The following is an 8399-nucleotide window of genomic DNA, read 5'->3' as shown; positions in this document are numbered from 1 at the left end:
CAGGGCTTTAGGTCAATTGAAGACAGGTGTGCTCGCTCAAGGGGAGTTATCATATGCAGGTGCCACCGAGCGCGGGCCGGCGGCGGCGGACGGTTTCTCAGGTAAGCGAGCATGCTAGCAAATGTTTGTCGTCTTTGTCGTTTAAAAAAAAAATCCTCTTTTAATATTCATGATTTCCTTATTTCTTAAAACTGACCAAATTTAAACGGATGTCTTCCTTTAGTCCAGCTCGTTCCAGCGGCATTAGTCTTGTGTATGTATGATTTTGTGTGTGTTTTTTAATAACGTTTTCATACTTTATTTTATTGTATGTAAATAGCTGTTAGTCACGTGACCCAATGTGGAGGTACTTGTGGGCGGGGCCTGCTAAAAGACCAACTACGGAAGCTCCCCAAGTACTGATGTGCATTCCAGTTCTTTTAGGTGAACTGAATTTTTAGAATCTCTTTGAACGAATCGTTCACTCACGAGCCAACACTATTTGGGTTTTCAGTCTTGAGGTGAGCGTTGGTTGCCCTTCTGTCACTGTCATGGACACGAGTCTTTGGTCAAGTGGTAAACGTCATTGCCTCTAACACGATGGAACCATGGTTCGGGACCCGACCTTACCCACGAGCTGTACTTTGTCGATTTTCACTCACTTCTGCATAAAGTTTGTGACTTTTTTTTTTTTTTTTTTTTTGAAGGCAGGTTTCAGTCTTGCCTGTCGGAGAGGTGGGCGTGGTCAAGCCAATTTCAGTTGCGCTGTGATTGGTCAGACTGAATTTGGGCAGAGGTAGGAGGCGGGCAAAGTGGCACTTAGGTTTTTGAAGGCAGTTTTCAGTCTTGAGGTGAGCGACAGGCGCAACCGCCCGCGTGTGAAGTGGCCTGTCACGTGGTACGCTAGTGTGCAAAGCACCATTGGACGAGCAGGCGAGGAAGATTTGAATTGACGGATGTGACGTCATGTCTTCAGGTGAATTGGGGAAGTTGTCAAATACCGGTGCAATCACCCGCGCAGCGGGCGGTTTCTCAGGTAAGCTAACATGCTAGGAAATGTTTGTCGTTCATTGGCGTTTCTCACGACGGACGCCTTGTTTGTTTGTTGCAGGATTCAAGGCGAGTTATCAAATGCAGGCGCCACCGACCGTGTGGCGGTTTCTCGGGTAAGCTATCAAATGTTTGTCGTTCATTGCCGTTTCTCACGACGGACGCCTTGTTTGTTTGATGCGAACAAATATCTTGAAAATCTTTTCACACTCGTCCCGGCCACCGCGACTGTCGTTTTGCCGCTACAGTATTTCAAATCTCTTTGGCGTTGTGTTTCGTCAAATTAACAATGTTGCATTACATATAGTGTGCTATTTCCGTGTTATGCAAACTGATGAATGTGACAAATTTGTTACGTCGTGTTCAAATCTATTCCAAGATGGCGCCCGCCCCTCCGCCTTCCGTTATGCAACAAACGTTTGCGAGCGTGATTTTCTCCCGTTTAGTCGACTGCTCGATTCATGCCGACATTTTTGAGTGAGTTGATGGATGATAAAATTAAATTATTATAATTCGGATACTTTTGTAATTATTATAACTCATTACAATATACTGATAATTGTATACATATTTTAAATATAAAACTGGAGTTGGTATGTGTAATTGTTGCAAAAATATCATGCCATTGCCACTCTACTCAATGTCTATAATTGTAACTCCCAGATGCAGAGCATATAGTATGGTATGATATTGTATGGTATTGTATTGTATGTATTGTATTGTATGCATTGTGTGTATGGTAGCGTATAGCAGGGTATTGTATGTGTTCTATGTCAATCCATCCATCCACCCATCCATCCGTCCGTCCGCCCGTCCGTCCATCCGTCCATCCAACCCATCCACCCATCCATCCACCCATCCATCCGTCCATCCAACCCATCCGTCCATCCACCCAGCCACCCATCCATCCAGCCACCCAGCCATCCACCGCTTATCCGGACGTCGGATTGCGGCGGCAGCAGCTTTAGGAGGGACTCCCAGACTTTCCTCTCTCCAGCCACTTCATCCAGCTCAACCCAGGAAATCCCAAGATTTGTATGTATTGTTTTTGTGTTTTTTGTTTTGTTGTTTTTTGTTTTGTTTTTTGTTTTTTTTGTTTTTTTTGTTTTGTTTTTTGTTTTGTATGTATTGTATTGTATGTATTGTATTGTATGTATTGTATTGTATGTATTCTATGTATTGTATTGTATGTATTGTATGTATTGTATGTATTGTTTTTTTTTGTGTGTTTTGTTTTGTTTTGTATGTATTGTATTGTATGTATTGTAGTGTATGTATTTTTTTTTGTTTGTTTGTTTTGTTTTTTGTTTTTTTTGTATTGTATGTATTGTATGTATGTATTGTTTTGTATTGTTTGTTTTGTTTTGTTTGTTGTTTTTTGTTTTGTTTTTTGTTTTTTGTATTGTATGTATTGTATTGTATTGTATGTATTGTATTGCATGTATTGTATTGTATGTATTGTATTGTATTGTATGTATTATTTTATTTATTTTTATTTTATTTTTTTTTTTTGTTTTGTATGTACTGTATGTATTGTATTGTGTGTATTGTATGTATTTTGTTTTTTGTTTTCTTTTTTTTTTTTGTATTGTATGTATTGTATGTATGTATTGTATGTATTTTTTTTTTGTTTTTTGTTTTTTTTGTATTGTATGTATTGTATTGTATGTATTTTTTTTTGTTTTTGTTTTGTTTTTTGTTTTTTGTTTTGTATGTATTGTATGTATTGTATGTATTGTATTGTGTGTATTGTATTGTATGTATTGTTTTTTTTTTTTTGGTTTTTTTGCATTGTATGTATTGTATTGTATTGTATTGTATGTATTGTATTGTATGTATTGTATTGTATGTATTGTATTGTATTGTATTGTATGTATTGTAATGTATGCATTGTTTTTTTTTGTTGTTTTTTGTTTTTTTCTTTGTATTGTATGTATTGTATTGTATGTATGTATTGTATGTATTGTATTGTATGTATTGTTTTTTTGTTGTTTTTTTTGGTTGTGTTTTTGTTTTTTTTGTTTTGTATGTATTGTATTGTATTGTATGTATTGTATGTATTTTTTTGTTTTTTTTGTTTTGTTTTTTGTTTTTTTGTATTGTATGTATTGTATTGTATGTATTGTTTTTTTTTTGTTTTGTATGTATTGTATGTATGTATTGTATGTATTGTATTGTATGTATTGTATGTATTGTATTGTATGTATTGTATTGTATGTATTGTATTATATGTATTGTATCTTGTATGTATTGTTTTTTTGTTGTTTTTTTTGGTTGTTTTTGTTTTTTTGTATTGTATGTATTGTATTGTATGTATTGTATGTATTATTATTTTTTTGTTTTGTTTTTTGTTTTTTTTGTATTGTATGTATTGTATTGTATGTATTTTTTTTTGTTTTTGTTTTGTTTTTTGTTTTTTGTTTTGTATGTATTGTATTGTGTGTATTGTATTGTATGTATTGTTTTTTTTTTGTTGTTTTTTTTGCATTGTATGTATTGTATGTATGTATTGTATTGTATGTATTGTATTGTATTGTATTGTTTTTTTTTTGTTGTTTTTTGTTCTTTTTCTTTGTATTGTATTGTATTGTATGTATTGTATTGTATGTATGTATTGTATGTATTGTATTGTATGTATTGTATTGTATGTATTGTTTTTTTGTTGTTTTTGGTTGTGTTTTTTTTTTTTTTTGTTTTGTATATATTGTATTGTATTGTATGTATTGTATGTATTTTTTTGTTTTTTTGTTTTTTGTATTGTATGTATTGTATTGTATGTATTGTTTTTTTTTTGTTTTGTATGTATTGTGTGTATTGTATTGTATGTATTTTTTTGTTTTTTTTTTGTTTTTTTGCATTGTATGTATTGTATGTATTGTATTGTATTGTATTGTATGTATTGTATTGTATTGTATTGTATGTATTGTATGTATTTTTTGTTTTTTTTTGTTTTGTTTTTTGTTTTTTTTGTATTGTATGTATTGTTTTTTTTTGTTTTTTGTTTTGTATGTATTGTATTGTATTGTATGTATTGTTTTTTTTTTTGTTCGTTTTTTTTGCATTGTATGTATTGTATTGTATTGTATGTATTGTATTGTATGTATTGTATTGTAATGTATTGTATGTATTGTATTGTATTGTATTGTATGTATTGTATGTATTGTATTGTATGTATTGTATGTATTGTATTGTATTGTATTGTATTGTATGTATTGTATGTATTGTATTGTATGTATTTTTTTTTGTTTGTTTGTTTTTTGTTTTTTGTTTTGTATGTACTGTATGTATTGTATGTATTTTGTTTTCTTTTTTTTTTTTTGTATTGTATGTATTGTATGTATGTATTGTATTGTATGTATTGTTTGTATTGTATTGTATGTATTGTATTGTATGTATGTATTGTATGTATTGTATGTATTGTATTGTATGTATTGTTTTTTTGTTGTTTTTTTTGGTTGTGTTTTTGTTTTTTTGGTTTTGAATGTATTGTATTGTATGTATTGTATTGTATGTATTGTATTGTATGTATTGTATTGTATGTATTGTATGTATTGTATTGTATGTATTGTTTTTTTGTTGTTTTTTTTGGTTGTGTTTTTGTTTTTTTGGTTTTGAATATATTGTATTGTATGTATTGTATTGTATGTATTGTATGTATTGTTTTGTTTTTTTTTGTTTTGTTTTTTGTTTTTTTTGTATTGTATGTATTGTATTGTATGTATTGTTGTTGTTTTTTGTTTGTTTTTTGTTTTGTATGTATTGTATGTATTGTATTGTGTGTATTGTATGTATTGTTTTTTTTTTTTTTTTTTTTTGCATTGTATGTATTGTATGTATATATGTATTGTATTGTATTGTTTTGTATGTATTGTATGTATTGTGTGTTTTGTATTGTATTGTATGTATTGTTTTGGTTTTTTTGGTTTTGTTTTCTTTTGTTTTGTTTTTTGTTTTTTTGTATTGTATGTATTGTATTGTATGTATTGTATTGTATTGTTTGTATTGTATTTGTATTGTATTGTATGTATTGTATTGTATGTATTGTTTTTTTGTTGTTTTTGGTTGTGTTTTTGTTTTTTTTGTTTTGTATATATTGTATTGTATTGTATGTATTGTATGTATTTTTTTGTTTTTTTGTTTTTTGTATTGTATGTATTGTATTGTATGTATTGTTTTTTTTTGTTTTGTATGTATTGTGTGTATTGTATTGTATGTATTGTTTTTTTTTGTTTTTTGTTTTTTTTTGTTTTTTTGCATTGTATGTATTGTATGTATTGTATGTATTGTATTGTATGTATTGTATTGTATTGTATTGTATGTATTGTATGTATTGTATTGTATGTATTGTATGTATTTTTTTGTTTTTTTTTGTTTTGTTTTTTGTTTTTTTTGTATTGTATGTATTGTTTTTTTTGTTTTTTGTTTTGTATGTATTGTATTGTGTGTATTGTTTTTTTTTGTTTTTTTTTTGTTCGTTTTTTTGCATTGTATGTATTGTATTGTATTGTATGTATTGTATTGTATGTATTGTATTGTAATGTATTGTATGTATTGTATTGTATGTATTGTATGTATTGTATGTATTGTATTGTATGTATTGTATTGTATTGTATTGTATTGTATGTATTGTATGTATTGTATTGTATGTATTTTTTTTTTGTTTGTTTTTTGTTTTGTATGTACTGTATGTATTGTATTGTATGTATTGTTTTGTTTTCTTTTTTTTTTTTTGTATTGTATGTATTGTATGTATTGTATTGTATGTATTGTATTGTATGTATTGTATTGTATGTATTGTATTGTATGTATTGTATTGTATGTATTGTATGTATTGTATTGTATGTATTGTTTTTTTGTTGTTTTTTTGGTTGTGTTTTTGTTTTTTTGGTTTTGAATGTATTGTATTGTATGTATTGTATTGTATGTATTGTATGTATTTTTTTGTTTTTTTTTGTTTTGTTTTTTGTTTTTTTTGTATTGTATGTATTGTATTGTATGTATTGTTGTTGTTTTTTGTTTGTTTTTTGTTTTGTATGTATTGTATGTATTGTATTGTGTGTATTGTATGTATTTTTTTTTTTTTTTTTTGCATTGTATGTATTGTATGTATATATGTATTGTATTGTATTGTATTGTTTTGTATGTATTGTATGTATTGTGTGTTTTGTATTGTATTGTATGTATTGTTTTGTTTTGTTTTTTTTTGTTTTGTTTTCTTTTGTTTTGTTTTGTTTTTTTGTATTGTATGTATTGTATTGTATTGTATGTATTGTATGTATTGTATTGTATGTATTGTATTGTATGTATTGTATTGTTTGTATTGTATTTGTATTGTATTGTTTGTAGGTATTGTATGTATGAATTGTATGTATTGTATTGTTTGTATGTATTGTTTGTATTGTATTGTATGTATTGTTTGTATTGTATTGTTTGTTTTGTTTTTTGTGTTTTGTTTTGTTTTTTGTTCACCCATCCACCCATCCATCCACCCACCCATCCATCCATCCAGCCACCCACCCATCCATCCAGCCACCCATCCAGGCAGCCACCCACCCATCCAGCCAGCCACCCATCCATCCGTCCATCTAACCCATCCACCCACCCAACCCATCTACCCAACCCATCCATCCACCCACCCACCCATCCATCCACCCAGCCACCCATCCATCCAGCCACCCAGCCATCCACCGCTTATCCGGACGTCGGATTGCGGGACTCCCAGACTTTCCTCTCTCCAGCCACTTCATCCAGCCAGCTCAACCCAGGAAATCCCAAGATTTGTATGTATTGTTTGTTTTGTTGTGTTTTTTTTTTTTTTGTTTTTGTTTTTTTGTTTTTTGTTTTGTATGTATTGTATTTATTGTATGTATGTATTGTATGTATTGTATGTATGTATTGTATGTATTGTATGTATTGTATTATATGTATTGTATGTATGTATTGGCTTTTTTTTGGGGGTTTTTTTGTTTTTTGTTTTTTTTGTTTTGTATGTATTGTATTGTATGTATTGTATTGTATGTATTGTATGTATTTTTTTTGTTTTGTTTTTTGTTTTTTTTGTATTGTATGTATGTATTGTTTTGTATTGTTTGTTTTGTTTTGTTTTGTTTTTTGGTTTTTGTTTTTTGTTTTGTATGTATTGTATGTATCGTATCGTATTGTATGTATTGTATTGTATGTATGTATGTATTGTATTGTTTGTATTGTATTGTTTGTATTGTATTTGTATTGTATTGTTTGTATTTATTGTATTGTTTGTATGTATTGTTTGTATTGTATTGTATGTATTGTTTGTATGTATTGTTTGTATTGTATTGTATTGTATGTATTGTATCGTATTGTATGTATTGTATTGTATGTATTGTATTGTATTGTATGTATTGTATTGTATGTATTGTATTGTATGTATTGTATTGTATTGTATGCATTGTATTGTATGTATTTTTTTTGTTTGTTTTTTGTTTTGTTTTGTATGTACTGTATGTATTGTATTGTGTGTATTGTTTTTTTGTTTTGTTTTCTTCTTTTTTTTTGTTTTTTGTTTTTTTGTATTGTATGTATGTATGTATTGTATGTATTGTATGTATTGTATGTATGTATTGTATTGTATGTATTGTATGTATTGTATGGTATGGTATGGTATGGTATGGTATGGTATTGTATGGTATTGTATGGTATTGTTTGTATTTTTTTGTATGTGTTGTATGTATTGTATGTATTGTGTGTATTGTATTGTATTGTATTGTATTGTATTGTATTGTATTGTATTGTTTTTTGTTTTGTTTTTTTTGTTTTGTTTTCTTTTTTGTTTTGTTTTTTTGTATTGATTGTAGTGTATGTATTGTATTGTATGTATTGTTTGTTTTTCTTTTTTTTTTTATGTTTTGCGTCATTTTGCAATATTGCAGAATGTTGGTACATTTTTCTGTACGAGTAAAAGCTGTTTTAATGTGGTCAGAGCCATTTTTTGGTTTGTTTTGAATCGTCATGCATCATGTGGGCATTCTTGTGAATAAAATCAACAGTGGCGTGTTTGCTTCCTGTTGGTGGTCTTGTAAATAAAGTCAACTTTGGTGTCAGTCATCATTCGCGATGTGCCTCAATCGATGGTGCATCTCTTGAATGTGAAACTTCTTGCATGTTTTGTTGCAGGGCTTGGCGTCCTCATTGGCTGTCTGACTACAAAGAAGGCTGCTGCTGTCCAGTCCAGGTTGCTGCTATAGTCAATTGAATGTATAAACATAGCGTGTAACTTCCAGGACCTTAGCTTTCAATTCAAAGCAGTTGCGTAACTACACGGCCAGCCTCGGTACATGTACTGGGTGGTTACACAGTTCAGAGTGAAATAAAGGCCAGAGTGTTCTTATTCA

The 8399-nt window shown here is 29.1% G+C and overlaps 1 long non-coding RNA gene across 4 annotated transcripts; it reads left to right on the top strand.

Moving 5' to 3' along the window:
• LOC148387493 (uncharacterized) lies at nt 1–8399 on the top strand. 4 transcript variants are annotated; one of them, XR_015862692.1, is made up of 6 exons: nt 1–101; nt 320–423; nt 501–590; nt 687–1015; nt 1091–1145; nt 8182–8399. It is a non-coding gene; the product is annotated as an uncharacterized LOC148387493 (long non-coding RNA). The 4 variants fall into 4 exon arrangements; XR_015862690.1 differs by having other exon boundaries at nt 494–590; XR_015862691.1 differs by lacking the exon at nt 501–590.

This window comes from Syngnathus floridae, chromosome 14 (assembly GCF_059516105.1).
Source record: "Syngnathus floridae isolate MCC-2025c chromosome 14, RoL_Sflo_1.0, whole genome shotgun sequence".
NCBI classification, from domain to species: domain Eukaryota; kingdom Metazoa; phylum Chordata; class Actinopteri; order Syngnathiformes; family Syngnathidae; genus Syngnathus; species Syngnathus floridae.
The sequence above is the reverse complement of the archived record's forward strand: the minus strand, read 5'-3'. Positions and strand labels throughout refer to the sequence as shown.